At 43.2% G+C, this 24,887-nt stretch overlaps 1 pseudogene; it reads left to right on the forward strand.

The window, feature by feature from the left end:
- The window catches only part of LOC114440912 (protein unc-13 homolog B-like), a 114,368-nt pseudogene that overhangs the window by 85,461 nt on the left and 4,020 nt on the right, over positions 1-24,887 (forward strand).

A 24,887-nucleotide genomic window follows, 5' to 3' on the forward strand; every position in this document is an offset into this window, starting at 1 on the left:
TTGTTGTGTTTGTGTGTGTTCACTCACAGAGAAGAGGACAGACAAGTCGGCGGTTTCTGGGGCCATTCGTCTGCAGATCAGTGTGGAGATCGAGGGCGAGGAGAAGGTGGCGCCGTACCATGTTCAGTACACGTGCCTCCATGAGGTAGGGGTAGGGATTTATTGTTTCAGGTTGAAAAAACTCTTAAACTTTACCTGCTGTCTCCTCTTCCACCTGTTCTTATTATACCTTGCTATATATACTCAGGTCACCTAGCAACGGATGCTAGTTCGGATGCTAGTAGTGTCACTAAGATCACTGTGTGTTTCTTTGGGCCTGCTTCAGTGTCTGTGTGCTGAGTAATGAGAGCATTCAGGAGGTCTGCTTCTTGTTTCTGTGCAGAACATGTTCCACTTCTCCACGGACGTGGAGGGAGGCGGCATGGTGAAGATCCCCAACGCTCAAGGAGACGACGCATGGAAGGTCTACTATGATGAAGTGCAACAGGATATCGTGGACGAGTTCGCCATGCGATATGGCATCGAGTCCATCTACCAGGCCATGACGTGAGTGCGGGGTGGGAATGTCAGTGTGTGACATGTGACATGTTTGTGCAGTATTTGTAGGCCTGTGTGTGATGATGATGATGATGATGATGATGATGAAGATGATGATGATGGGTGGGCGGCGGTTGTTATGAACTATAAACAGCATGTCAATTAGTTTATCTCATCTAATAAGGAAAGATGAGCTGAACACACACACACACACACACACACACACACACACACACACACACACACACACACACAGGTTTAATTACATAAATAATGAACGGAGGATGTGGGCTGTCCCCTCAGCCAAATGAAAATGGTGAGTGAAAGAAGCCTGTTCTCCCTCATCTCTAACTTACAGTCTCATGCACATTTATGTGCACAATTGTGGAGTCTAATGTTATATCGATTTTTTTTTATTATCGAATAAATTGAGCTTTTGTTGAGGTCCCAAACTTCTCTGTCATGTTCAACAAATATATGTATAATATCAGTTGTGTATTTACCGAACCTCCCTTTCTCCTCCTCAGTCATTTCTCCTGCCTGTCCTCTAAGTACATGCTGTCTGGGGTGCCGGCAGTGATGAGCACCCTGCTGGCTAACATCAATGCCTTCTACGCCCACCCCACCGCCTCCACCAACGTCTCTGCTCCAGCCAGGTTTGCAGCATCCAACTTCGGGGTAAGTGACTACCACAATGCACCACAAGTCAGAGCAACTCACAGAATGTTTGTCAGTGAGTTTTAACATGCGGGGATTTAACATGGCAGAATTTATACTTTTTTTTTTTAAACCCAGGTGTTTATAATGCCTAACTCTAAGTGATGGTCAGTGAAAGTCTGCCTCTCCAGTCAAAATGTGTCTGTGATGTCTGATTTTCTAAAGTCAAATTTACTTTCAAACTGGTTTTGCTCAAACATTTATCACTGTTCTTCTTATATCACCGTGTCATTTAGAATTTTAATCCGTAAAGGCAGATCAAACGCTCATTTTTAAAACTGGAAAATTAGATTTCAGGTTTAAAACACAGAAGGAGAGAAAGCACTCACAGAGAATCAACAAAAGCGCGGAGCCTGGCTGGGATTTAATCTTTTAGGATGATCTTGTAAGACATGATTGAATCAGGCTTTAAAGCCACAGTAACACACTCCTCTCCTTCGCATCCATGAGAACGACACGCTCCATGCTGCTAACAGTCGTCCTCATTAAAACACATCTCTGTAGAACTCGTGGACCAAATTCGGCCCCCACAGGAGCCAATGACAGCCAGAGGCCGAGCGGAACGAGTCTTGGGATCTTTGCCAGCAGAGCCGACTGCAGTTCTGCTGTTTGCAGTCAGACTGTAGTGATGTATGAGCGTCTACGGGCCGACTGGTCCTCTGTTAAAGCGTCAGAGCAGCGGAGGTCTGTTTAGTAGAAAGCCGCAGGATGGCCTGACTAACTGTATTTGTCTCACTTACTGAATTGATTGAATTGATCGCTGAATTGATTGACTGCGTTCTTTCCATGTTTGACACTTAAACGATGTGACAGTAATGAATGCATGACTCAGCGTTAAATACAGACGTGAATGAAACATCATCCAGTCCGGTCTGGAGATCCCACACTTATTAATTAAATCATTGAACATAGACTCTTTTTTTTTTTTTTTTTCATCATTAGGCCTCACTAACGTCTCTTCTCTGGTGCTGCTGCGCGTCCTCTCACACACATTATTTCTTCTTTCCTTTCCTTTATTGCTTTTTTTGTTTGAATATCTACCCAAGCCAATTTCACTGCACCCATGTTGCCATGGCGATAAGTTGATTTTTTTTTTTATCCTACCTTGTAAACCTGAGCCTGTCCTCCCTGCACTCCTCTGCCTCCTCTTCCTCACTGTCAGATTGCTGTTAAATATATCAACATATTAACTGTAGCGTCCTTGTTTATTCTAATCCAGTACAGTACTGTTATATTATTTTTTTGGGTGAAAGAGTCAGGTGGGTCGTACAGAACAGTGCTGCTGGAAAAGAAAAGAGCACTTCACAGTATTAGTAGTAGTAGCCAGCTCTGAAGTACTGGTTGCAAGGGCTTATGGGTAATGTTTGAAAGAGTTATATACAACCTGGTAGTTGTAATGCAGGAAAGTGAGTTCTACAGTGTGTGTTCTGTGCAAGCTGAGATTTCTTGTAAACCATCAGTGAAGTCACAAGTGTGACAAACAAACATAACATCTGATAAAAAGAAGTATATATGAGAGAAGGTGGAAGTAAACATCATCCACAAGACACACAGAACGCAGCTGAACTGTGAATTTATGAGTGGTGTACAGCAGTTAATGTTGTTGTGAGAATATGAAAAACCAAAGTGTTATTAGTAATTCTGCATTATGGATAAATACTTATGATTGGTGTGATTGGATTTGCACCAGTGAATTCTCGAAGTTAATGTCAGCTGTGTGATTCCAGTGTATTTAAAATCTTATGAATCTTCTTTTTTAATGGAGGATGTCTTTTCAGAGGCCTCTGTCCTTGCAGCCATGGCTGTGTTGTTTCCACAGAGGTGCAGGACTTTAAACATCAAAAGATGTTTAGCGCTCAGAGCAGCAGCAGCAGTGCAGGAGGACAAGTTCTTACAAAAGCAAAGAGCAAATGTGTTTAATGTAGTCTGAATATTTTTAGGTGGCAAAGTCCCACTGATTATACACAGGAGACATTTATGGCTGAGAAAAGAAAAGGTTTAAATGCCACATAAGCAATAAAAACAATAACTTTATAACACGTCTCACTTGCTAATAATGGCAGAATGATTTGGCTTGATATAATACAAAAAAGGGTTAATAAGTCAGCCGTTTCTCTTCCCTTTTTCCTCCAGGCTACTTTAGTTAATTGTCAGGTGAAGCTTTCAGGCCTCAAGTATTAATTATTCCCCATTAAAGCAGAGATTTATCAGCACAGAACACATGCCAGGTGTTTTACGGTCACATAAATCGTGTCAGAGCAGCAGAGGACGCGAGGCGTGTGAACAGGAGGAGGTACAGTAAGTTCATTATAATTATTATTACCAGCACGGGGTGTAAGAGGAAGTGTGTGTGTGTGTGTGTGTGTGGTAGAGGACGAGGGTAGCTTTGCTACAGGGAAGGACAGTGTGACGATGTGCTGTCTTTTAAAGGTCAAAGCGGAGCTCTCGTCCTTGCCTGGTGCTGTTTCAGTCTGAAACTCATCAACGTGAGGACGTGTCGTTGTTTTTGTGGACGTTTTATTTCAGAGGAAAGGTGTTAGGATTATTAATGGGTGCCTGATCCGTCTGAGGATCCAGCTGATGTGACAGCACCTTCTCCTGCTAATGTGTATTGATCGGTTTTTACTGCTAATAACATGTTTATGTTAGCCAGGCAGCTAACCTGCTGATACCTAGCTGCCTAGTACATCTAGTACACATATTTTATGCCAAAAGACTTTTTAATATTCAGTTAAATTAGTATTCCTGTAAAATGTTGACAGTCTTTGTAACCAAACCTGGCACATTTTGGGTTAATCCAGCAGCTGCTTCACATTCTTGCATGAAAAATAACTGAAAATCTTCATCAGCCTATTTCATTAGTAACACAGATTTTGAACACAGTTAAAGAAAGTATGGTTGTTTTGTTTGTGTTTCCTAATTGACCATAAAGCTCTAGAATATGCAGCAGACTTCACAGTTAAAGTGAAGCTGTGTCGTGTTGGTTCTGGTGGATTCTCCCTCTCTTTCTCTTTCTGTTCCTCTTTTCAAAACAAAACTCAGTAATGTTCATGACTCACAAAGCTGGTCCCTCTGTGAGTCTGCTTTTTATAAACAGTAATCACTGTTTTTTCATTGTTTCTGCCTCCACGGGACGCACAGATAGTCGCAAACAACAGAAAGACTTGAAAGACTTTCAGCAGGTTGAGGAGAACTTGGCAGTTTTTGTTTTTTTATTGGACATTGGTGCCAGGTATTGTTGGACATCCAGAGATAAAAACAAAAGAGGGAAATCCTTTCCAACCGTGGACTAACTAATTACTATGCAAGCATGAAAAACAGAGATATGACATCCAAGAAGTTTTTACGCATTTCATTTTTCAACATTTACGAGTGTGTAAATAAATGTAAATAAATGCTTCTGCTCCTCGTTTTCTCTCCATCAGCCACAGCTCTCCCTCTTCCAGGTTGCTTTATAGCTCTGCCATGTAAACACATTGCTGTGTTGCCAAAGCATATGAGGGGGAAATCATGGATAAACTAAAAATAAGCTGGGGATACCTCGGCTGGCTGCAGCTCAGGTGGCTGGCCTCCGATCACAGCGAGCAGACCGAAGTCTCTGCTGACAGGAAAGAGAGATTTCAGCCCTCCCTGCTGTATTTTTATCATTCAATTCAAATTAATCCAATTTTACAATCCTTTTACAATCAACTAGGCGCTCTATAGAAACCCAGAGCCTGAACCCCCGAGCAAGCAGACAGTGGAAAAACTCCCTTTAACAGGAAGAAACCTCAAGCAGGTCCCGATTCATAGGGAAGAACCTTACTGCTGACAGTCAGCCGGGTAGAGGAGGAGAAGAAAAGAGAGACAGGACAGGACAGAGAGGATGAAGGAGAGAGAGACATATAACTGTTATAAGGCTGTTATAACAGAAATGCTGAGGAACTATGTGATGTATTTCTATGTATTAGCGATGTAAAAAATAATGGATCATACGTCGGCCTGATGGTTTGTATAAGAAACATTTTCACTGTCTTTCAGCTGCACATGTTTCCTATTATTACCCCATTCAATATGTTTGTATTAGTCACACTAAGAACCTGTTTGTAGAGCTGCAGTTACACAATGAAAGTGGTGTTACTCATCAACAAACACTGAATCATTGATGTCGTTCAAAGGGGATGGCGATACGTCATCATTTACTTCTTCTACTGTGCTTTTGTTGCTCTCTTTCTCTTTACATTAACCGTCATGTTTATTTCTGCTGTAAAGCTGGATGTTTGAGCAGAAGGTCTATGGGGATTTTTGGAGATTGCCCCCAGAGGCTGTGCATGGAACTGCAGCATTTGGTGCTGCTCAATTCCCAGCCCTTTATGGTGCTGCTGGATTTTCATTTGCTCCTCTTCATCTTCCCCTTGGTTAAAAGAGTGGAATCTTCTAACGATGTGACAGTCAGTTTATCACCATAGACAGTAAATACATATGCAAAAGCAGGAAGCTCAGTTGCCACATCTGCAACAAGCTTCTCCACCATTTCTTGCCTTTTTTTTCCCCCCATACAGCACACTTGGACAGCAGTATATGTTCAGACTACTTAACACAGGTCACAAGTGAACACTGGTCATTTCAATGAGAGGACAGAATCTCATTAAAATTAGTCCAGTGTTGGTACTTTGTCACATGTACTACACTGCTTTACAAAGAGGTGTTTGACATTAAGAAAGTGAAAACTGCCTTTCCAAATAGGAACACTCTCTCTGGATCAGTTCAGCTCTTCTACACACACAGGCTCCACAGGCCTGCCTCCTTCTCCCTGCTTAAGCAGCACCTCTGAGGTTTGTCTTTCCTTTTTCCAACAGAGAGATCGTTTCGTGAAGCTCCTGGACCAGCTGCACAACTCGCTGCGTATCGACCTCTCCATGTACAGAGTGAGTGGTTTTCTGCAGCACATTTATGCACAGTGGACTGACCACGAGCATAAAGAATTAGATTGTTACCTCATCTGAAATCACAAAGTTCCTTTTCTGTCAGACGTTAACGCTTAGGTGAACCGTACCCCTGACTGACAACCACTATGATTGTGTGTCTGTGTGTGTGTGTGTGTGTGCAGAATAACTTCCCGGCCAGCAGCAAGCCTCGCCTCAGCGACCTCAAATCAACTGTGGACCTCCTCACCAGCATCACCTTCTTCAGGATGAAGGTAGGAACATAGGAAAAAGTTAATCAGACAAACACAGCTTGTATCTGACCTTCCTTCACCCTCATGTGCAGGTCTTGGAGCTGCAGAGTCCTCCCAGGGCGGCCAACGTGGTGCGGGACTGCGTCAAGGCGTGTCTGAACTCCACCTACGAGTACATCTTCAACAACTGTCAGGAGCTCTTCAACCGCCAGTTTCAGCCCACCGTCCAGCCGGTAAGACATCAACATGATGATGATTTGTTTTCTCCTTTTTAGGCACAAATCTGGTGTTTGAAAGTAAAGTAAAAAACAAAGGTCCAAGGCTGGAGCTCCAGCTGCTGCTGCTTGTGAGGAGAAAGCTTTTTCTGTTGTTGTGGTCGCCTGATGTGCAGGAAGAACATTGCCATCCTAAAGGAAAGTAAACATGGAGAAGAGGATGAGAGCTCCACTGTGACAGGCGGAACTTTTCAGCAAAGTCTGTTCCATAAAACAGACAAACCTGCACGGTTTTAAGTGTGTAAACACTGAAGATGCCCTCCTATACGATGACAATACAAGCTCTTAGCCAAAGAGGTCCTCAAATTATCCACACGAGATCCCCTCAATGTGGTGCCGCCGGTCCTTTGAGAGAGAGAGAGAGGGAGAGAAATCATCCCTCATTGTCCAAAGTACCTCCATGGAGATGAGGGCTGTTAAACACCTGGTAAATCCAGAGCTTGGCCTCTTGGTTCAGCTTCCTCTTCACCACTAGAGGCGTGCTACATCACAATGACCCCTTTACCATGATTCATAAACCAAAACCTGGTAAAGTCAACCTGGGACAGTCTTACAGTGACACAATAATCCATCTTGATGGGCTTCAAACCCTAGGCGAGAGGGATTCGTGGCATCTGGCTGATCTTCATTCCGGCTTCACACAGTCGCCCCTGGAGGCTTTTTGTCTGATGATGACAGAATGACAATATATAGGCAGCGTTTGGCGAGCTCTCAGTAAACTACAAAGGGTCACTGACACACGATGCTGTGAGTGGTTCCTGAAAAGTCTCCTGTGCATATTAAAACCTTTAAATCAAACGGCAAACAGGTCTCACCACAGCGAATACAGAGCACGCTGGCAGGGATGAACACGGCTGCATCTCCTCTCCAGAATACTGAACATTTCACCAATACTAAATACTATACTATACTAAATACTAAATACTCAATGATTCCATGCAGACAATTGATTGCAAGTGTGTTTGTCCTGTGTTTTTCTTTTACCTGCAGGCCGAGCCAGAGAAGAAAAAGAAGAAGAAAAAGAAGGAGAAAGCAGAGGGAGAGGAGGCAGGAGAGGATGGAGAACAAGAAGAAGAGGAGGAGGATGAGGAGGAGGAGGAAGAGGAGGAAGAAGAGAAGAAAGAGGAGAGCCAGCCTGAGGAGCAGGGACCCAGCATCCAGAATCTTGAATTCTGGCCTAAACTCATCACGCTCATCGTGTCCATCATCGAGGAAGACAAGAACTCATACACACCCATCATCAACCAGTCAGTTCTGCCTGACATCACCATAGTATTGATAAATATTGATAAATACAGACATAGTGTTAATACCTATATAGAATATGTACTTGTTCCTAAGTTTATATTAAGAGTTCTGTTGCATGTCTGTGTATGCCTGAAGGCTGCTGTTGTTCTGTTCACTGATCAGCTGTTAGATCAATACTCACCGCCCAGCAGAGTAACTTTTCCTTCTCTGTCCGACTGCTTTAGGTTTCCTCAGGAACTCAACGTGGGTAAAGTCAGCGCTGAGGTCATGTGGACACTCTTTGCTCAGGACATGAAATATGCCCTGGAAGGTAAGACTGTGTGTGTGTGTGTGCGTGTGTGCGTGCGTGCGTGCGTGCGTGTGTGTCTGCTGTACCATCACACTTTCATTTCCTTCACTCCATCATCTCTGTCTCCTCTCTTTGACATCTCCTTCAGTTTTGGATAAAATTGACCACTACCGCTGGAACAACGGTGAGATTATAGACAAAACATAATGTAGCTGCTGATGAGACACAGTCAGAAGAGTGTGTGTGTGTGTGTGTGTGTGTGTGTGTGTGTGTGTGTGTGTGTGTGTGTGTGTGGTATCACAAAATGAGGGGAAAGAGCTGAAGTTGTAGTCTGGGACCAGGTCTAACAAAAACAGGCTGCATGTGTTTGCCAACTGTTCTCACAACAACATCAAACATCAGGGTCATACCTCTGAGCTGCCCTGCAAAACAAACCCTGCAGCAACACACACTCAAATATACGCAAGGAATAAATATTTAAAAGAGACCACACACACGTATATATATATATATATATATACGTGTGTGTGGTCTCTTTTAAATATTTATTCCTTATACAAGGATTTATTATATATAATTTTTTATTCTTTTCTTGTAAATTTCCTCATAAACAATTTAAAAGTGTGTTTATCTCATAAATATATGCATTTATATTGTTCTCTCATCGATTTAACAGTTATTCTTTGGTTGGTTTGGTTCTGATTTTTTTATGGCATTTGGCTCTCATACTCTTCTTCACAGTGCCTCATGTTTGACATGGACTTTAGTGTCCTAAAGCATTTTCAGGAACACTGAAGCATGTAGTAGTAACTGTTTTCCTTGTAGAACTCTGAACTCTTTGTAGTTTAGCTCGTTTGTGTTCAGCAGTTCAGACCCATGTTATTCTGTGTCTGTCTCCTGGTGTGTGTTTCATATTCTAACATGCAGCCTTCTCATCTCAGTCATCTCTCTTTTTTTATAATTCTGTTGCCATCTCAGCTCCCACCACATTTCACATCCGCAAAGTTGATTTCTACGCTGGTAAGACTGTGAGAGAGAGAGAAAGTGTGTATTTCTGTTTGTTTTTGCGTGTTTGGCATCTTTATTTGTATATTAAAAATGAACCACACAGTATAAATGTGGACGGTATCAGGTGTAGTGATGCAGCTGCAGAACTCTCTGCTCTGCTTGACTTCACAGGTTTATAGTAACGTTCAGCTTTAGTGTTCATCTCCCACTCATCCCCACAAATCTGAGCTAAAGCAGAGACTCCACGTGTTCACTGGATTCTGTATGTGGTTGTTTTTTTTTTTTTCAGAGCACGAGAAGCATAAACTTTGTAAGACTGCTGACTACATGAACCTGCACTTTAAGGTCAAATGGCTTTACAATGAGTATGTGAAGGACCTGCCCACCTTCCAGGACACAGTACCGGACTATCCAGCGTAAGACACACACACACACACCCGCCTCTGTCCCATCATTCCCCTCCATACTGTGGTCAGTTTCTGGGTTTGGACAGTAAAAGATAATAGAAAGAATAACAGAAAGAAGTGTGTGTAACCCTCGTTGACTTCAGTCTGCGTGTGCTCATTGTTCCAGATGGTTTGTCCAGTTTGTTCTCGCCTGGCTGGCTGAGAACGAGGAGGTGTCGATGGAGTTCATGCAGGGAGCGCTGGAGAGAGACAAAAGAGAAGGGGTGAGTCGGCGGCATCGTGGTCAGAAATCAATCCTTCTGTGAGCACGAAGGTTTTCAGTTAGAGGCTTACCTTCAGAACCTGGTCCTTGATTTGCATCTAAAACATGTAAAAGCATCAAAACACTTTATTCTGCATCTGTATATAAAAAAATGCCTCATCTGCTTTCTGCAGTTGACCTGCAGAGGAGAGTAGAAAACAGGTTTGTGGAGGCTGTGAAAATAATGAAATAACATGTGGTGCTCTCATTTTTTTAGAGGTGAACCTCAAGAATTACTATTCAATCTAATCATAAGAGCATCAACAACATTTGTGTTGAACTCTGAAATCTCTTGATGACAAAAAATAGCATCACAAAGCCAAACTGAGACACTAAGGTAAGAACAACATATACCAACATACATTTGCTGCACAGACCATCCAAGTTGTTTTGCAACAGTAAAAAGAGCAGCTTTGTTCAATACAGCAGAGTGAGAGGCAGCTTCAGTCCTGACCTTTGTGTTCACAGACTGTCTAATGGATGCTTCGATTCCTTCAGGTGTAGGACAGTGATGGACAGGTTGTCCTTCGGCCTCCCGTGGGTCTTAAAGCTGCAGGGAACTGAGGCGTCTTTTCCTTCTGCTCTTGCTGGTCACTGAACAGTCTGACTGTTCATTCGCTTTGAGGCAACCCAAATGTTTTTAATGGTCATTAGAGGAGTGTGTTCACTGCGTGGTGGGTGCGGACGCTGATCTGCTGCTTCATCATGAAGTCTTATGATGACCTTACAGACTTTATGAGGCTGGGAGAAGGAGGGAGGGGGCCGTGCTTCTTCTTCCTGCCCTGCTGTCTATGTTCATGTCAAAACAGAGACATTCTGCATGTCAGCCACACGTGTTTTGACTGTAATCATTGCACTGCAGCACAGTCTGCTGCCTTTGTGTTTGCAACCTGTGTGTGTTTTGGTCTATATGAGTGACAGCAACTCACACAAACTGAGAAAAACCCAAGGTTTGATCTCCTTTGAGCACATTCGCTATGTTTGTGTGGAGCTCACCCTGGAGCTGCCATGGAAACATCAAGCTGGGGACAGCAGGGAAGCTACGCAGGAAGGCAGCTTACAGGTGCAGTCTGGGGTGGAGAGGAACATTTGTGTACAGTGTGTAACATGTCAGTGGGTCATTTTAGCACTGTCTGTTGGACCAGCTCATGTTAGCAATGTGCTAGTCAGGGGAATTTGCAGAAAATTCTCCAAGTTAAATGTGTGTTCTCTGTTTATGTTCTCTTCCTCTTTACTTTCTCACGTAACTCTTTCCATTAGAGAGACATTTTATTGGAGCAGCTGTTAAGTGATCGTTGGCCTCCTCTGCCTCTTAAAGAACCAGGGATGGGTCTGCAGATTTTCTAGGAACCCAACAGCAGGAGCCAGTCACACCATCCCTCTGAGCTCCATCCACGTTTCAGCTTGAGCCATTTAGCTGATGAATTCTGCAGGAGGAATATATGATTAGTGCAGCAGTGTTCCCGGATGAGAAACATTTCAAGTGCAGGATTCGATTACAGGAGCAGAGGACGTATGAGTCTGTGCTGTCGGTGGTCGAAAACATCATAATTTGTCCTCTTTTTTCTTTTTTTTCCCTCCACCTGCAGTTCCAGCAGACATCCGAGCACGCTCTGTTCTCCAGCTCGGTGGTGGACATCTTCACTCAGCTCAACCAGAGCTTCGAGATCATCAAAAAACTGGACTGTCCTGACCCCGCGGTGATGGCCCAGTATAGCCGACGCTTTGCAAAGGTGAGGCTAAGACTCTCAGGGACAGTGTTTTTACAAACAACAGCTGATCATTCTGGTCCCAGTTTGATGAAGCTGAACTTCCTTCATCATTTTCAGCTTCTTAGTTTTTATACTGACTGGAGCCACTTTAAAAAAAATTTTTAACCCTCAATACACCCACCAGAACTAAAATGCTAATCTTATCCTACACCATGGTCACATGACTTCAGTAGTGTAATTTGTGTAGTTTCATTTAAACTGACTGCACATCTTATTTCTTATGGTTTTAACCCCAGCAAAGGTTTTTAGGTACAAAGGCTTATGCATGTACAGAGCCCCCTGGTGGCCATAGAGAGAAAACTATATGAAGCAGCTGACTAAATGTGCAGTTCCCCCAGCGGCCTCTGGTGGGCAGGCTTTAAAAGTGAATTAATCCACATAGACTCCAATGTTAAAATGTCCCAACGTTTCAGCAGAAATAAACACGTTTACAGCTCAGTACACATCTCCTTCGGTCTATATAAATAAGTTCCTTTTTATTATAGCTACATTTTATAACGTTAACTCCACTTGTGCTCCACCCCTTTGTGTTGGGAGTTTAGATGGACTGTGACGCTGCCAACATGGCGGCAGTCATAAACCTACGGCTGACGGCACAGACAGACCTTAGTTACATATAATGTCTTTTTGTGGGGTCACAGATTCATCTTGAATCTTCACAGTGATGGTAAAGAATCTTGAATCTTGCATGGAGAGAAGGGATTATATGTTTTTTCATGACTGCACTTCATCACTGGTGCAAAGATGATGAGTTTAATAGTTTCCTCCATGTTTAAAGGTAGAGTAGGAGATTTCATTCTGATGCACGTTTTGTTAAATTAGTGTAACTTCTCTTTACAATCTGATAGCAGCCGATTAGTTCGGCAGTTTCGCTTTAAAGCGGAGAATATGAATCATCTGTGGAAGCTATAAAACACTAAAAACATCAGCCAATCCTCCAGGTAGACCCTGTGCTGAGTATTGGCTGGTTGTCACTCTCTTCCTGCTCTGCGAGCACCAGAGAGGTACGTGCATGATGGCCGAAGTCACAGACCGCAGCTCGTCTTCAGGTGATGCACGTCCATGTGATTGGAGGCGTGGCTTCGGGGTGAGCTCCAAGAGAAAGGGGCGTGTGTTTACTTTCCAAATCTGGCTGACTCTCACTGAGTTTTCAAAACCTCCTACCCTACCTTTAAGTCATAACTCATCATTTCTTTTTTCATTCTGAGATACCGACTAATGACTCTCAACTCGTTCGCGTAGTGTTACATACGCAGCATACAGCAGTGTTACACAACTGAAGCTTTGATATCATATTTTAATTTAAGTCAGTTGCTTTTAGACACAACCATTAAATCTAACAAACCTCTCTCTGCAGTGGACTCGTGTGTGTGTGTGTGTGGTGTGATGGCTCGGTCGATACAGGACTCATTAAACAAAGAATGGCTAATGCAAGCCATCATTCTGAGCTGTCCATCTCTCTGTCCCCAACCCCTGACTCGCTTTTCATTTTCTGCCACTGCACTCACGTTAATCTCCTCCTCTGGCTTTTCATCTTCTCCTCTTAGCTTCAGTTTGTTTTTCATCTGCTCTCCTGTGGACTCCGCAGCTTTTCTTCTCTTTTTCTTCCTTTTTTTATTGTGCCTTCAGTTCGTTGTTCTTATCACCCACCAGTTCTTTATTCTCCCGCTGCCTTATCCAGGCAACAACACTTCAGTCTTGTGTGAGCTGACAGCTAAATGACAGACAGCTGCAGAGGAGTTTAAAGAGACAGACAGAGAGGGAATAAGTGGTGCAGGCAGCTATCGGGCCACATGTTTAATGGATGGGAGTGCCGTCTGGCTGACTCAGCAGAAAGCAGGGAAATCTCTCAGTGAGCCCACGATGCTGTGAGGTAACAGATAACAGTAACAAGCTCAGTTTTTGTCATTTCCTGTCCTCAGGTTTCCATTGCAACAGATACATTAACCTGCTGATTTATTAAGGAGCCCGTGGAGGTTTTATTCTAAACAAACTGAAAAAGTCTGTGTAAACTTCACGTTTTTGCTCTTTTTGCGCCGTACAACACAGAAACACAACGTCAGCTGCTGACAATTTAATAACTTGAAAGTTACAAACCAAAAATCTTCAGATCCATGCTGCATATTTATGTTACAGCTGGCTGGCTCACACACATCTTGTTCTTTTTGCAGACGATCACCAAAGTGCTGCTGCAGTACTGCGCCCTGCTCACCAAGAGCTTCCCCTCCTACTGCGAGAAGGAGAAGATAGTGAGTACTCCTGTAGCACCATGTTACCAACCAACCTCCCTCAGGGGATCATCTCTGAGACCAAACCCTCTGAGAGCTAACACACATTTTATTTAACGTCCTGTCCTTGCTCTTCTTCTTCTTCTTCTTTTCCTCCTTGTGTTCCTGCCCCCCTCTAGCCCTGCGTGCTGATGAACAACATCCAACAAATGAGGGTCATGTTGGAGAAGATGTTTGAGTCGATGGGAGCCAAACAGGTGAGTGTGAACGGGATCAGTGGGAAATGATGATCTGTTGAAGTTAGAATAAACTTACAACTCTTAAATAATAAAAAATCAGGAGAAGATAAAAACAAGCTGATGTTTCCGGGCCTTGGAAACAACAAGTGTGTATGTGGCGCCCTCCTGTGGTCATAACTTCGTGCGTATAAGATGTTCGGGGCTCCCCACAAAAGCAGCTAAAAATAAAACATCTGCAGATCACATTCTCACAGGGTGCATGAACCTCGTGGTGAACATCTGGAGCAAAGCAAGAATTTCCTTCGGGATTAATAAAGTTTTATCTTATCTTATCTCAAAGTTACAGCCTCCATCCAGCCCTCCACCGCTTACAAAAGTTCTGTTTGTGAACTTTTGTAAGCCTTTATAGGCGTGTTTGTCAGCCTAATGACCAGATGGGACATCCTACTCATCACACATAAACATCACCATCTGTTGTTTCTGTAGTCGACCAAACATCCTGAGTGTTTGCAATGCGTTGGTGTGAATACACTACATTTATTTTCCACGCAGACTTTAAATCCGGCCGTGCTTTGTCTAGTGGAGATACATTTACTGGTGGCTGTTCGAGCTTCAAACACTCGTATTGAAATTCCCAGTCTGCCTTTTTATCTGTTCAAACACCTACAATAGATGTTCATATTTGGGTCACCCCGCCGTCCTCCAGGTGTGACCTGATTCATGCAGTTTAACTGTTTTATATGTATCTGGGTTCATCGGAGAAGCAGGACAGTTGAATATCATATGAAGAAGGACACTGACTGTAGCGCAGCATGAAAAAAATACATGTGTAACTTGAAGTACTGTTGATTTTTAGCGTCTTTTGTTTAGTTTCAGACAGATTCTCTTCAGCCCCTCCTTGTTCTTTTTCTGTTCTGTACAAATAGACTCTGGTCTCTGTGGGTTTGAGCTGGGTTTCTAGGGGACGGCACCAACAGATGCAGAATAAACTGGAATAGACTGGTGAATGACTGTGGTCGGTTATCACAGAGGGGCCACAGAGAAAGCAGCAGCAGAATCAGCGTTCGGTTTTTAACAGCACGTTTTCTTTTAAATGAAGTAGAAGCTGCTCTGTGTGAGGGGACATCCTGCAGCATCATGTCTCTGAATTAAAGATGCATGTGGGAATGCATAATGTGCAGAAGGCTCTGTAATCCAGCTTAAAAATAGCTCAACGTGTTTGAGGTTAAAAGTGCAAAAGGTGCAGCAGAGGTTTAAAAAAGGTGAAAGTTCCACAGTCGCTGTACATTGTTATGAAGGAACACAGTGTGAGTGAGTGTGTGTGTGTGTTTTTTCTACAGATAACTGCTGAGGAGGAGAGGGTATGTCTGTTCTTTTCACTCCTCAAACATCCAGTCCAAACTCAGCCTGAACCCATCAGTCAAACCCTTTTCCTCCCTGTGTGTGTGTTTAGACTGAACTCCTCTTCCTCCTCTTCCTCCCAGTTTTCCCCTCCCAGAAACAAAGTCTAGTTTTTAATAATAATTTACTTACGATGCCGCTTCTTCCCAAAAGCTTGAGGAAGAGGAGGAACCTGAGGAGTGTGATGAGGAGGTGGGTCCACTCGTTTGAGTAAATTACATCAATGACTGATTTGTCAGACGCAGGTTTAGCTGCTTTCTGTTTCTTTGTCACAGCTCACTCTGCAGAGCACCAGCCTCTTTTTATAATCACATTTTCTTTGTCCTCTGTTTGTATCGTTTGTTTTTTTTTTGTCTCCATACAATCTTCATCAGGCCATCTCTGACAATGAAGGAGAGGATGACATGGTGGGTAGAATGCATCAGAAAAATGCCGCCAGTAAAGAAGTGGGTTTTACTTCAGTAATTCTGTGTCTGTCTTTTGAAATAACTGCTTCTGTTTGGGGTTTCTTTTGCTCTGCTTCCAGTCAGTGGAGACCAAGGTGAGGCAGGCTGGCTAAGCTCTGCTGCTGCAGACATTTTGTTATTTCAGTATCATTTTCTTGAAGGTTTCACACGTAAGATCTTGAATACATTCATTTTAAATCTTTATGGGAAAAAATCCACAGTTTTATCCTCACTAGCTCACTTCAGCTTATGGTATGGGAACAATGTATGTAGTCCAAAATGATGCCCACTATGTAAACAAGCCAGTGTGATGAGCTAACTAAAGACTGACTTACATAGGGAGGGTTATGGGACAGCGGCATCCTGGCTGTAACTTAGCTCTCTGTGGCATGTGCTTGTGTTATCAGTAGAATATAAAGCCTGTTTGGTTTCTCAGTGCAGGAACAACATGTGTAGAGAGTAAACAAAACAACAGATTTTACAGGTTTTATGACACCTTCAACCTTAAAATGTATGTTTTTTTTTTGTTTCACTTCACCTCCACCAGTCCGGCTGCTCAGACTCAGAGGGATCTGAGGTAAGAGGGAACATCTGTATCATGTTCATTTAAAGATCAGTGAGAAAGATGATTTCTGATGTGTGTAACCTGAAACACTGACTGTCTCTGGAGGTTGGTTTGGTCATTCATCATGCATATCATTAGATATGTTGACTGTCTGCGTTGTCCTTGAATGGCTGCAGAAGTGAGGAGACAAAACAAACAAAAACAGAAAATTGTGTCTGTCCCCATCAGTCATAATGAGACATTATTCTGGGGACGGTTCGGGACCACATGACATGTGATATTATCAGTAAAGCCTTTGGCAGCTGGGGAAGCTGTTACACATTTACTGCTGAACAGCGCAGACTTCCTCCGTTGGCTGAGTGCTTCTATAGGAGACAGCGGGGCGGCCAGATGATGGAATTGAGTGTGTATATAAATGCTGTGTTTAGCTGTGCTAAATGAGATGGCTTTGATTGGTCAGCTGACTGAGTCGCAGCCATTAACCGCTCAGTGCGGCTGAGCAGCCTAATGGCTGAAGGTTAGGGTTATATTGACAGATGTTAAAGGAGTTGTAGCAAAGAAGTGGAAAGCTTCTTTAAGGAGGGGATGATGTCTGGAATCACATGCGGTGTTGTGGTGTGTTCTGTCCTCTGGTTCCTGGGACATTAGAGGCAGTCGTAAGATTTAAGTGTGTGTGCTGTATTGATAATTCTGTCCTGCTCCTCCCACTTTTAAGGTGGACAACAAAGAGAAGGAGACAAAGGTTGGTAGTCAGGATCAGGTCTGGAGTGTGCGGACCTGATTGTTTGTGTTGTTTGTGTTGTGCTGTGTTTGTGAGCTTAGACTTAACTGTGGTTGTTTTCTATACTCTCAGTAGGGGGCGATCTTCCTCCCTCTGTGTCACATACAGACACATGGTCAGGGTCTTTGTCCAGAACTCACACTGACCATGAGTCCAACATGTGACAGGATGGCTGTGAGAATCTGTTGCTTGTTTTGAGTGTGACAATGAAGACAACCTATCAAAACTCAACAACCTATCAACATGGGGGTTCTGTCAGGGTTAAACTTCGCTAGTAACTCGCGTCCTAGCCTTATAATGGATCAGCTGACACACACACACCACACACACACACACCACCCAAAACCTTTACAGAATGAGGTGAGGTTTGAGATCTGTGGCTTCATCAGTTCTGCTGAAGTTGGCTCAAGTTTAAACTCTTGGATCTAGTTGAATCTGACTTGTTTGTGGACTGAAACATCTCAGACGTGCACCCCTCTCTGTCTGAACTGAAGGTTTAGAGGTGGTGTTAACTCGATCGTTTGCACTGTAGACGCTCCTTCAGCTCTGCTTACTGCAGGAAACAGTTCAGCATGTTCTGTGAAAAGCGAGTAGAGGAGTGTCTAGCAGCACTAAAACGACGCTTCAGTGGAATGCTGAGTGCTGCACGACTCCTGCTGTTAATCTGAGAAGATTAAAATCTGGTGGAGATCATTTAAACTGTCAGTGAAGAGAAAATGCAGAAATACGACATATTGAAGCATCTGGTGGAAACACAGGAAACCTTTGTCTAAACCTGCTTCTGTCACTGTTATAATAAAACTAGAACAACAACACAGGTCCTTAGCCTTGATTTAAGGGAGCAGGAATGGAATTCCATAACTCCCTGTGTGTGTGTGTGTGTCATTGAGCAGGTGTGTGTGTGCACGTTCACTTTATTTCTGTCTTTTTACATATCCTTTGTTTTTTCTTTCTTCTGTTCAGAAGCTCGACAAGGAAAAGGTGAGCTTTAAAAATAAGCACAGGACACAGTGGATGCTTTTAACGCTAATGAACGTTTATGTCATGTCGTTTTTTTTCTTTTAATTGTTTTTCTTCTTTCTAGTCTGAGTCCGAGAAGGAAAAGGTGTGTTCATGCAAACCACTTTAAGCATTCTGAGTGTGTGTGCCTGTGTGTGTGTCTGTAAATAGTTGTGATGCTTCTACTTAAACCTGACTTTTAAATAGCGTGTGGAAGTAAAATAGGCTGCTCCTGGTTGGTATGCGGCAGAGAATAGTCCCTCCATCAGCAGCTCCACATCAGTTTTTTTTTCAGTTTGGTCGTGCAGCTTTGCAAAGTGTTGCTGAACAAAAATAACAAAGTGATACAAACAAATATAATGCATTAATGCATGATTTAGTTTGCCCTAGTCTGATTTACTCACTGTAATCAGTGGTGCATTATAATCTATTGTGATCAGTGATAAATGAAGGTTTTTGTGAATGAGGTGCAGAGGAAGTGCTGATCGCCCCGCTGACCCAAACATGAGGGAAAGTGTGTTTTTTTGAACGTTTGTTGACTAAATCCAGCCAAAGAAGCTCCTCAGCATGTCAGCAGGCGGTTAATGCAGCTGTGCAAACTACAACATGTCTGAAGCATCAGTGTTCTGTGGCTTTAGGTGAGAAATGTGCTGCAAACCTTTGAGCTGGTTTCTGGATAGCAGGACCTCGTGTCCCTCAGGATGGCTGTTATGGTTATAATGACAAGCAGCTCACTGTGAGGACCGCTGGCTGTTCAAATAAAGAAATCCTCTGAGTCGGTGTCATGTCACTGCTTCTGAAATGAACCTCCAGTCTGCAGTGAAGGCAGCTCTGTAGCTATGGATATATTTCCCCCTCACCTCTGTCAACATGAGGCCAATGTTTCGACTCTCAGGCGTCAGTAAGATGCTTCTCAGGCTTCACATGTGGCATCAGAGTGTGAGTCACAGAGGCCAGAGAGACTGCAGCTCACATTATCCCAGCGAGCACAAAGGGATTATTTAATTAGGACCAGAGACTCTTAAAGACCTTTAAGAGTCTGTGAGGGGTCGGCTGGTGTTGACGATCCTAATTCCATAATGATCATGTTTATCCTGTTTGTGCTGCTGGGTGATACAGTCACAGAAAACCCTCCAAATACAGAGGCTGTGTTTAACTCCACTAACACAAACACAAGCTGATGAAGTCAGAAAACACTCCTGTGAGGGCTTCACCTGTGAGCAACAGTCAGCCTCATTAACATGAGGGTCACTGTGTGGAGGAGCTGGAGGTTAGCAAGGGGGAACCTAATGAAAGTGCTACACCAATCTGTCTTGTACACTGCCAGTGTGTGTGTGTGTGTGTGTGTGTGTGTACCTGTATGTAGCTCACTCACCATGTGTGTCCTTGCAGGCTGAAAAGAAAGACAAGAGAAGCAGGTTGGTTTGTGAAGACTTTCCCCCACTTTCTGTCCTGTCCAGTATTTTCATTATTATTCTCATCTGTTGTTTTTTCAATATTAAATATGTTCTTTCTTATCGTTGCTTAAAGGAGGAAGCTAAGAGCAAAGAGGTGGGTGTTTGAAAGGTTAATCTGCTAACTCTAGAAATGCTGTAATCGACCAGTGAAGGAAGCAGCTTGAAATCTGATCAGTGGTCCTGTAGTGTGCATTCAGAATATCTTTGCATGTGAAACTTAAGCCATTAAAGCCCTGTGCTCCTGGTGTGAGCTCTCCGGTCGCTGGTGTAGCTGCTACCTGCTGGTTTTGACTTTTTGACTTCATGCTCTGGCCCTCGGGTAGATCTGGCTTTGGGTTCCAGTCCGATGTTTCAGTTCAGACTGAGTGTGCGTTCACAGCAAGAGCCACTAAAAGCTGTAAAATCGCTCATAAAGTAAAGCTGCTAAAAGTTTGCTTGTAGCTGGTGCTTCAACAGCAAGTTGTGCCGCGTGGTTCCCCTCCACAAACAATTTACCGTAAATATTCTCACACTTTTGATCAACCCAACCAACAACCCATGACAGCTCGTACCAGGCCAGAGGCTTTTTGTGGCGATGAAGAGTAGGATCATATACCGCCGGGTGCCCAGTGACGGCTGGGCACACCCTGAGATCCACACAAAGCCAAGAACGTCTATACTCCGATTGGTCGTCAGTGTTTTACAACCAAAACGCATCATAGCTCATTTGCATAAAGTTCAGCCACCTTCATCTTCGCTCAGTTAACACAACACAACTTAATAATGCATTTATTAGCTGTTTGCACATAATTCAGTTCCTAGTTCCTAGTCTAGTTTCTGTTGTGTGTGTCTGTGTGTGTGTTAGAGACACACTGTGGATGAATATGTGGCCCACAGAAGCTGTGAACATCTCCATCTGCTGCTTGTGTTGATTCAGATTTTTCCCAGAATCCTTTTCAGTTTGCCAAAACAGCTCAGTGACAACGAGGCATTAATTAATCGAGTTATTTATGTAGTTTGTTTGATGCCAGTTAGTGCGTTACTTGCATTCTGCTGCCAGAGGTCAAAAACACACGTGCCTAATGCTTTATCTTCTCTGTTCTTACCAGACGAAGGAGGAAGTAACAAGGTCTGTTTGTCCATTATTCATCATTATTGTTTCCTTTGTCAACCTTTAATCCAACTATGTATTAGCCAGTAGTTAGCAGATTAGTAGAGGTGTAGAGTCTTCCCAGGGGTGATTAACCTTGGTGTTCCCCATGCTCCCAGACAGTATCATCCTCCTCTCACCTGTCTGTGTACTTTCCCTTTTTGTGTTCATCACCAACATCTGAGCTTCATTGTGTGATTGTTGTTTACTTTTGTGTCTTTTTTTTGCCTTTCCTGTCTGTGAAGACTGAAGCCACTGCTGCCACAAAGAGGTACAGTCGTGCTGTAGAGACAGATAAGAGTCGACACTTTTTACCTGTGAAAGACACTTCTTATTTGAGAGTGTGTGAGAGTGTGAGTGTAGTTAGTGTGTGAAGCTCAAAAGTACTGTTCCGCAGTGTCATTCTGAGGTTCAGTGATCTGATCCAGTTCACAGCGCCCCTCTTTTCTCTCTTAGTCTGTTGCTTACAAATTTTGTTTAGTTCCTGCCACCGCCTGGAGGGGGAGCCTGCAGGTCTGCACTGTAGTTTTAAATGCTTTAAATGTAATCACTGACTGTAGTGTCCATGACAGCATCAGAGTGCCGTCTAATACGAATGATTGGCGTCTTGTATTTTTCAAGGACAGCTCACACTCTGTGCAGGATCACCTTCAAAAACCTATAAAGATGTTTTACTGTGCAGCTCACATAAACACAGCTGGATGGTTCATTCCTGGATTCAGACCAGGATCAGTTCTGTGTACAGTCCAACCTTCCACTGCAACATTTCTCAATTAAAATGCAAGAACCTAAAACACTGTCACAAAGTCACAGCCCTGCTTTACTCCAATTAGCTGGTATGGCAGTTTGCCCAGTGTCTTCTGGCTAATACTACCACAGATATCGATGGCACTCTCACTACAAACACTCTTCGAGATGCCTTATCTTGTCATCATCTAGCCACTTGACTGGTGCAACACGTGAGGACCAGCATACTGATGAGCTCCAGGCTGTGTTTTAACAGGTGTACCAAAGGTCTGTTAGCAGTCTGTTCAGGCTCAGTTTGTCCAATGAGGGGCCCGGAGAATGATGAGCTTCATTTTGCTAGTTGATTGCTAATCTAATCAGCCTTAAAGGACCAATGAACAGATTCTGAAAGATGTTGCTGTTCCAAATCGTGATGTGTGTGAACAAAACCCATCTACAAAACTAGGAACACTGTATGAGAAGCTAAACATTAGCTCACTAGACCATCTAGTGGTACAAAGTGGTATGACATGAAGGTTTTTAACCTTTGAACACTTTTGGTTCCTCAGCTATAAATTAAAACATAAAAGAAGACTATTACTAATATTAACTTGTTTATAAAAAAATGTATTTTGTGGCATTAACCCACTTCCAACACACCAAACACACCTACCCTCTTCTATAGTCTGGCTTCCCTCTCTATTAGAAGAGAGGTGTGCCTGCTGTGCGTTTTGCTTCAGGGGCCTTGTTGCAAACAATCCAATCCTCAGGTCCTGAAGGGAATTAAAAAGAAATGGACCCCTGTGAGACCCAGTGGAGATGAGAAACAGAGGCTGCAGAGGGTTAACCATCACCCAGTGGGCTGATTGACGCTTTCAGAAGAAGTTTCCTCAGTGTTAGAAGTTATTAAGATATATAAACTAATTTTAAACCTCCTCCTCCAGCTGCTAACAGCTTTAAACATCATCCATCAGGGTTATTATATGTTATTATGTTCTCAGTATAGCGCTCTTCAGATATCAAGTAAACTCAAAGGAAGCATTAAGAGAAAAGAAGACGTGACATGCTCCTGCCAGCTTTTGGTGTATGTTCTATATATTTTCTGCTTGAGGAAATGACACAATCATCACGGCATGAAAAGCTCTTTTCAGACAACTTTTTAAATTTGCATATTAGTCAGCATTTATTTCCTGTTTACCTTCCATCACCCAGCTGCGTCTCACACACACACACATAAAGCATGGCCATACTGCAAGTCACTGTGTGTATATCACTGACTCATATGCTGTCAAAGTGTCTCAGAACCTTGGTGTTACACACTGTCACAGTTTGGCCTCTTAACTACAGCCAGTCTGCTTTCCTTAATTAATTATTGTTATTATTAGAGACAACTCATTACTTTTGCATAGTGCAGAGAAAGTGGACTGTGACCTCTGACCTTATTATCAAGTCAATGAGCCTCTGGATTTATATATATATATTTTTTAGGTGTATAATTATTCTTTTAATTGGACACCATACTAATACACAAACACTAATGATACCTAGTGTGTCCTCTTTATATGAGTTCTGAACTCAGGGGCTTTACAGAGTGAGTTGTGTTAACCCTTCCTCCTACTTACTGCTGTGTACTCTGCACAGTTGCTTCTGTTTTCAGCTGTTTTCAGAGTTTCCTGCCACCGAAATAATCACGATAAATGACATGACGCGTATCTGACAGTGTGTTAATATGTTTTATATAAATCACAGTTTTTATATGCTCGTATAAATAGCTTGTTTTTTGCTTAAAAAAGAAGGAACCCCAGAAGTTAGAAAAAAGTCAAATAACTCCGTCTGGCTTCAAAGTAACAGGATGCAGTGCTGCTGAGATGTTTTTTTGAAGAATGACATTGTGGGTTTTTGCAGTCGAGTGCTGGCTGTCAGTGACTGTAAAGGCTGAGAATAACCTGTTATCACCGCTCTCCTCCTGCTCCTCTCTGTGTGTGTTGCAGCTGGATACAGAAGCGGCTGACATCCGCAATGAGCTGCAGGTGAACTCAGTACCCGTCTTGGACAACTTCAGCACCATGTTTGCCAAGAGGTAAGACACGCACACACACACACACACACACACACAGGTATCCAGCTGTACTTCAAACCTTATCCTACCTGTCTGAAACTGAAACTGCTTCTCAGAGTCAGGAGTGTTTGTGTTTAAGTTCTCCTCCTCCTCCTCTTCCTCCTTTTCCTCACAGTTTCCAGACTCGTATCAATGGCTGCATGCGGCAGATGGCTGACATCCTTTACCAGATAAAAGGACCCCCCAACCGCAACACTGCAGAGGCAGACGCTGACGCCATGCTGAGGCCCCTCATGGAGTTCCTGGATGGGAAGTGAGTGGAAGCACGACACCCACGTAGTCCTGCAGATTACAGGCAGATTACATCAGAGCTGTCACAGGAGAGGATCACACAGCGCCGCTGATTTCATGAAGGGAATGAGACTGTACTTGGTGTAGCTTTGGTCCATGGTATTATGCTAAGTTGACCCAGCGCTGGTGGGTATAAGACTCTGCAAGGCAAAACATTTTTTTTTTGCTGATCTAAAGTTTTCTACATATGATGTTCAGACAGAGAGTAAAACATTGATTTGTAGAGGCTGTAAAAAATGCAAACCATTAAATATCTGAGCATGTGGAGCTCGGATTTTGTCATGCAGTCACACCTGTGGTCAACTTTCTCGGTCTTAAGTTGCATTCTCTCTACTTATAGCCATGACTGTGCCGTTTCCACAGAGGTGCAGGACTTTCATAGCAGTGAACAATGAGCCCACACACACTGGCTCAGGATGTGGCAGACGTGGAAATAAAGTCATTTTACAGAGCTAAAGTGTGCAGAGTGCAGGTTTACAGAGTACAGAACATGTATTTGTTTTTAAAAGTTTTTGAAATTTGTTTTGATTTATGAGGGCTCAAAGAGAATATATGATCTGTTTCCATTTAAACACATTTATGAAACATTCTCTGTGAGTGAGCACTATTACATTCTTGTCAACCCACATTTACCCTCTTCTTCTTGTGATCCAGCCTCAGCATCTTCGCTGATGTTTGTGAAAGACGGTGCTGAAGAGGATCCTGAAGGATCTGTGGAAGATCGTCCTGAGCAGCCTGGAGAAGACGATCGTCCTGCCGCAGAGCAACGACAGCCTGGTAAACACCACAACACA

Source organism: Parambassis ranga, chromosome 9, assembly GCF_900634625.1.
Source record: "Parambassis ranga chromosome 9, fParRan2.1, whole genome shotgun sequence".
NCBI lineage: Eukaryota > Metazoa > Chordata > Actinopteri > Ambassidae > Parambassis > Parambassis ranga.